The sequence below is a fragment of the Phasianus colchicus genome, chromosome 29, assembly GCF_987193195.1.
Source record: "Phasianus colchicus chromosome 29, bPhaCol1.hap1.1, whole genome shotgun sequence".
NCBI classification, from domain to species: domain Eukaryota; kingdom Metazoa; phylum Chordata; class Aves; order Galliformes; family Phasianidae; genus Phasianus; species Phasianus colchicus.
Window position 1 is genome coordinate 594,096 of NC_143464.1, and position 6,886 is coordinate 600,981.

The 6,886-nt window shown below is 51.0% G+C and overlaps 1 pseudogene; it reads left to right on the forward strand.

The window, feature by feature from the left end:
- Nucleotides 1-3,815: 3,815 nt before the first annotated feature.
- LOC149914424 (syncytin-A-like) lies at nt 3,816-5,617 on the forward strand (annotated as a pseudogene).
- The last annotated feature ends 1,269 nt before the right edge of the window (nt 5,618-6,886 follow it).

Consider the following 6,886-nt stretch of genomic DNA (forward strand, 5'->3'; position numbering starts at 1 on the left):
ATCGATTTTCTCGGGGGCCGACAATGTGTGACATCAAGCTACCGCATTGCCTGCAAGCAGGGACTTTTTCACCGCAGAACAGAAGCCATGGCACATGACTTTCTGTAACGACCTCCATGAGAGCACAACGTGTGTCTCTCCTGGAACTTCTAGCTGCCTTATCAGAGGGGCTTTTCCCTTCTACTCTGTTCGTCACAGAATGCTGAAGTGTAGCATCGGCTAAACACACCAAAACGAAATGTCGCTAGGAATCAAGGGAAAGACAGAAGAATGAGAGAGAAGCTTAGTGCAGAATGCATGGACACAAGAAGTCAGAACCGCTCCTTTGCGATGTGCGCAGAAGAAGCCGCTCGTCGCAGAAAAGCACCCGGCTGAAGTCACTCTTTCTCGGTATCTGAGAGAAACGAGACCGCTGCTGAAGACCGCAAGCGGCATTTGGGGAGAACCGCGATTTCTCGGCCAGCAACTGCAAACTCTCCGTAGCGGTTCAGCGCGAGTGCCGCTTTCGACCCATGAGAGCGAAATAGCGGAATTGAGATGCCGAGAACGTGCGAATTCAGCATACTGCATTTCCTGAAAACAGGGTTTTTTTTGTCCGCAGGAAAGAATCCACAGCTCTCGGGAGGCTCAAGGGCCATGTTTTAGGTGCGGCCAGTGGGGCCACATCAGGGCCCAGTGTAGGGCCAGAACAGGGAGCAACGAAAGTCCAGTATGCCAGTTGTGTGGGAAAAGGGGCCACAAGGCGCCGCAGTGTAGAGCCCGAAGTAGACCGCAGTATCCTAATAGAACAGGAGAAAGACCGCGTCCAACTGAGGACCTCCCTTTCCGCCTGCAGTTGGGAGATCTGAGCCAGCCTATGGCGGCCTTGTCCTTGGGTTGTGAAGAGCGCCCTCTAGTGAGGGCCACTATTGCGATCACCGATCTCCCACCCGGTTCAGCAGGGCCACGGTCCATTTTTGTCACTGCGTTGATAGACTCTGGCGCGGATGTGACGGTTATTGCGGAATCCGATTGGCCCTCTACATGGCCTACAGGGGCGGCACAGATGATAGCGGGAGTGGGAGGAACAACGCCCACCCGGAGGTCCGCCCAGAAGGTTGAGATTATCGTAATCAACAGGGATGGTTCCCTGGAAAGGCCTGTTCTGCTTACCCCGTTGGTGGCGCAGGTGCCGGGAACCCTCTTGGGGAGGGACTTTCTGCGGGGCGTGGCAGCACGCATAACAAATTTATAGTGGGGGCCACGATCTGCCAATTGTCAGCGCAGTATGCGATCCCAGTGCGCTGGAGACAGGAAGTGCGACCTGTCTGGGTGGATCAGTGGCCCTTACCGACGGAAAAGCTTGCAGCGCTTCACCCATTAGTACAGCAAGAGCTTCGCTTAGGTCCTATAGAACCCTCTCTTAGTCAATGGAACACTCCTGTATTTGTAATAAAGAAGCGGTCAGGATCCTATCGCTTGCTGCACGACTTGTGCGCAGTTAACGCTCAGTTAGTGCCTTTTGGTGTAGTTCGGCAGGGTGCGCCCGTACTATCCGCCGTGCCCGCGGGCTGGGGGGTTGTTGTTATCGATTTGAAGGATTGCTTTTTCTCCATACCCCTGTCTGAGCAAGATAGGGAGGCTTTTGCCTTTACAGTTCCTGTCCGTAATAACCAAGGCCCGGCTCGTCGGTATCACTGGCGAGTGCTCCAACAAGGGATGGCGTGCTCTCCCACGATCTGTCAGATAGTGATTGACAGAGTCCTGAGTCCGATCCGGCAGTCCCCTAGGCAGTTCCTCCTGCTGCACTATATGGATGATCTGCTGCTATCATCCCCGACGCCATCGGGGCTCCAGACATTAGAAGCCCAAGTGGTGACGCTCCTGACATCAGCCGGCTTCACTATTTCTGCTGAAAAGATCCAGAGAGGATCGGGGATCCAGTTTTTAGGATATCGGCTGGGAGACAAAGCTGCCCACCCAGTCGGGGTTGACATCTAACCCCGGATACGCATGCTATGGGATGTACAGAAGCTAGTGGGAGCCCTACAATGGGTTCGAGGGGCACTGGGGATCCCTCCTCGCCTCATGCAGCCATTTTATGAGCAGCTTAGGGGCTCGGATCCGAACGAGGCGCGTTCCATCACGCCCGAAATGGCAGAGGCATGGAAGGAAATAACAGAATCCTGTTGGCATTCGGCTCTGTCTCGATATGATCCTGGAAGGGAGTTGGAAGTGGCTGCCTGTAAGTGCGAGAGTGGGGCGGCTGCTGTTATAGGCCATGACTTGGGAGCCAAACCGCAACCATTGTGGTGGCATTTTTCCGTTCAGCCCACGCGTGCGTACTCCTCCTGGCTGGAAATATTGGCTAGGCTTCTTCGCAAATGCCGTCATACGGCTGTCAGAGCCTTTGGACGAGAACCTTCCATTATCTATCTCCCTACATCATTTCGTGATTCTTTACCACTCCCAGAGCCCATCTTGCTTGCTTTGGAAGGGACGTCAGCTTCCCTCACATTTGCGGACTCGCCCCCTATTTTCGAACTGGCGAGACCACTGCAGCTGTTGTTACGGTGCAGGGTGCAAGACTCGCCAGTGGAAGGGCCTACCCTGTTTACCGATGCATCATCATCAACGGGGCAAGGGGCAGTGGTGTGGGAAACAAATGGTCGCTGGGATTCCATAATCTTCACAGATCCGGGTGCCAGCGTTCAGATGCTCGAGGTCAGGGCTGTTGCGATGGCGATTGTTTATTGGCCCTCCCTTCCCTGTAACATAGTCACAGATTCTGCTTTTGCGGCTAAGCTCGCTTTGAAAATGGGTCAGGAAGGCATCCCTAGTACGGAAGCAGTGCTTATCTTGGAAGATGCTCTGTGCACCTGAGTAGAGCCTATAGCAATTTTGCATGTAAGAAGTCATTCGGATGTACCAGGATTCTTCTCGGAGGGCAACGCGGCCGCGGATGCGGCTGCAGGGTCCCGTGTCCTGACGATCCGAAAGGCCAGGGACCTCCACTCCACGCTTCATATAGGCGCCCGGGCACTTGCTCGAGCCTGTGGTATTTCCATTACGGCTGTGAGGGATGTGGTGCAGGCCTGCCCTCACTGTAACTCAGCTCCTGCTATTGGGGCGGGGGTCAACCCCCGTGGCTTAGGGCCGCTGCAGATATGGCAGACGGACTTTACGTGGGAGCCGCGAATGTCACCTCGGTCGTGGTTGGCGGTTACTGTCGACACGGCCTCCATGATGATCGTGGCTACCCAACACGGGAAAGCTAACTCTACTTCGGCCCAGGCCCACTGGGCTGTGGCTATTGCGATCCTCGGCTTGCCAGTGCAGATTAAAACGGACAACGGCTCATGTTTTACATCGCGGTCCACCAAGGATTGGTTAGAGGCCTGGGGAATTCAGCATACTACGGGCATTACGGGAAACTCACAAGGGCAGGCCATTGTTGAAAGGGCTAACCGCCTCCTCAAAGAAAAGATCTGTGTTCTTGGGGAGGGGGAAGGATATAACGACAGAATCCCAATAGCAAGACAAGGAGAGATATCGGCCAAAGCTCAGTTTGCCCTGAATCACTATGAAAGAGGGGATGCCAGCAGGGCGCCAGTAGAAAAGCACTGGCGACCCAGAATTCTAGAGGAAGGCCCTCTAGTCAAAATAAGAACGGAGGCAGGAATATGGGAGTCAGGATGGAGGATTCTAGTGTGGGGTAGAGGGTATGCTGCTGTAAAACATGTCAATACGGGAAGTGTCATGTGGATCCCGGCGAGAAAGGTCAAACCAGATCTGATGAAAGAGAACAGTAACGCGGGACTCTGAGTTTTGCAGGTATGGCTCCTGGGAACGCCGAAGGAGGAGACAGCCCAGGAACCCCGAAAGAAGGACGGGAGGAGCGTGGAGGAGACGCAACCGTTGCTGCCAACGAGAAAATGCGTTTCTAACAGGCAAATACTATGCCTGGTGTGTGTGGTGGTTATTGCTTTATTACAGGGAGCGGGGGGAGTTCACCTCTTGTCACAGCCAGGGAATTTATGGGTTACTTGGGCAAATAAGACGGGCCAAAATGACTTTTGCCTTAGCTTGCAATTGGCAACCTCACCCTTTCGCACTTGCCTAGTGGGCATCCCTCAATACACATTAGAAGCCTTTGCAGGGTACACCACAAACCATTCCAGCTGCCGTAACAACACCGATCTAGCAAGCCAAACGGCATGTTTAATAAAATCTCTGAACGTGTCTCTTCCATGGGATCCGCAGGAATTAGATATCTTGGGGTCCCAAAAGGTACGAAATGGGTCACATAATGGCACGCGTACCTGTATTACCTTCGGGTCAGCGTGCTGGAAGGAAAGGAATTTCATTACCTGCGACTTGTTTGACGGGGTATTTGACGGCTCCAAGGGATTAGAAAGACAATTGCTGGCCCAAATTGCCCGATGGGCAGGAACAGATCCGCGGCTGAGGCCGTACAATGAGACCTCTTGGACTATAGTTAGCCCTACAAGCACGGACGCTTTCTCTATCACGACGGGTTATTGCGGGTATACCAAAAATTAAACACGGGTCTTCACAGGGCGCAATACAACCTGCTTGTCAAAGGGTGGGATCCTTTCTAAATTTAGCGGTAGATCCTCATTTAATTGTATGGCAGTTTGGGACTTTTATGGGTATGGGTTCACTTTCAAACGGGGTGCCAACGAGGTGCTATGGAATAACAAAATGGCTAGCCCCCTGGAATCTTCTTGATCTGTGGGGATAGAGCCTGGCAGGGCATCCCGCACAATGCCTTAGGGGGACCCTGTTACCTAGGGGAGCTGACGTTACTGTCTCCGAATTTCACAACGTGGATGCAGTACGGCCCTAGCATCACGGGTCACCATCACCGCCGAAAGCGTTCGAGCCCGCTCCCGGAGAATTGTAACGACGAGGTAGAGTTATGGAGTGCCACAGCACGGATATTCGCATCGATTTTCGCCCCTGGGGTTGCTGCAGCGCAGAGCTTGGCTCAGATAGAACGCCTAGCATGTTGGTCAGTTAAGCAGGCGAATTTAACGACATTAGTACTGAATGCGATGTTAGAGGACACAAACAGCATTCGGCATGCGGTGCTGCAAAACAGAGCAGCCATCGACTTCTTGCTCCTGGCACAGGCGCATGGATGTGAAGACCTAGAAGGAATGTGTTGCTTCAATCTTAGCGACCACAGTGTATCCATCCATAAAGAGCTGAAAGCCCTGCGAGACCATACAGAGAAGATCCAGGTGGACGACGACCCCATCGGAGACTGGTTCAAGAAGACGTTTGGCAACTTCGGAGTTGGATCGCGAAGATCGTTAAGGGCATGGTGTTGGCACTCTTGGTAATTGTATGTATTGCCGCTATTCTGCCGTGCGTGATTATGTGCTTTCAAAATTGTTTGCTGAGGATCATGTGGCAGCTTATGGATCAACGCATAGAGTATCACAGGTATCGAGAGCAATTGTAGCGTTTGCGCTCGCGCTGTTACGGGATATTCCTGAGCATAGGGAGGGGGAGATGTAGTAGGCGTGGCGAGGAAAAGGTATGTGACGGGGTCAGGTTCCCTATGCTCAGGGCTTGCCAAGTGCTGCCCCATAATAGGACAGCGTGTATGCAAGGGGTGTAGACAAAGCGGGACAGGAATATTTAAGTGCCTGCTACATTTTAATAAACGCCATTTTGCTTCACCTATTCTTGGGGTCTGTGCAAGCATTTGGCCCCGACCTGGTTAGGGTCGGCTTCGTTGGCTATGCAGCGTCTCACGGGGTAGAAGACGAATGATACAGAGAGAGACAACATTTCTGTAACGTCCTCTCCAAAAGCACAACGTGTGTCTCTCCTGGAACTTCTAGCTGCCTTATTAGAGGGGCTTTTCCCTTCTACTCTGTTCGTCACAGAATGCTGAAGTGTAGCATCGGATAAACACACCAAAACGAAATGTCGCTAGAAATAAAGGGAAAGACATAAGAATGAGAGAGAAGCTTAGTGCAGAATGCATGGACTCAAGGAGAAGTAGGAACATGAATATTCAGTTGCCTTATTTGGAAGTGCTCCCATTAGTCTCTATTTCATCCGAGAATGCAAGAAATGTCTTAGTAGAGAAGCTATCCCGTCTATATATTTTCGTTACAAGCTTCAGAATTGTAGTAACGGAGAACCACCCAAAAACCAGGACTTATATTTAAGAAAACCTGTATTTCTGGTAGAAAATGCCATCTCTTTGGGAGAATCATGGTTTTCATGAATAAATGAAATCTCCTTCTGTGGGGAGAAAATGCAATGTATTTGGGGGAAATGGGACACTTCTAGTGGAAAATGTCATCGATTTGGCGAAAGGCTGTATTTCCGGGCAGTAATGTCATTTGATTGGAGAAATATGGTATTTCTGGGAGAGAATGTCCTAATTTGGGGAGAAGATGACGTTCTGGGAGGCAGAAACATGCATTTCTGAGAGAAAATCTAGTTTTGGGTGAAAGTGTCATCTTGCAAACGAACTTCATGGAGAAACTATGAGGTATTTTTAAGAAACCTGGTATTCCCAGGAAAGAGTCTCATCTTTTGATTGAGGGAGGGAGAGGTCATGTATTGGTGACAAAGCGAATATTTCAGGAAGGAAACGTCCCACATTCAAGAGAGAACTGGTATTTCTTCCAGAAAATGTCCCAAACATGGAGAAAAATGGTATCTTTGTCATTATATGTCGCATATTTCGGACAAAAATGCAACTTGTGTGATAAAAAGGCATACGATTGGGAATAACAAAGTGCCATAAAGCCTAATTGGGACGAAATGGGAAGTATTTCAAAGAAAGCTGGCATTTCAGGGAGAAAAGATGGTATTTCTGGGGGAAAATGTCCTCTATTTCGGGGAATGCTGGTATGTC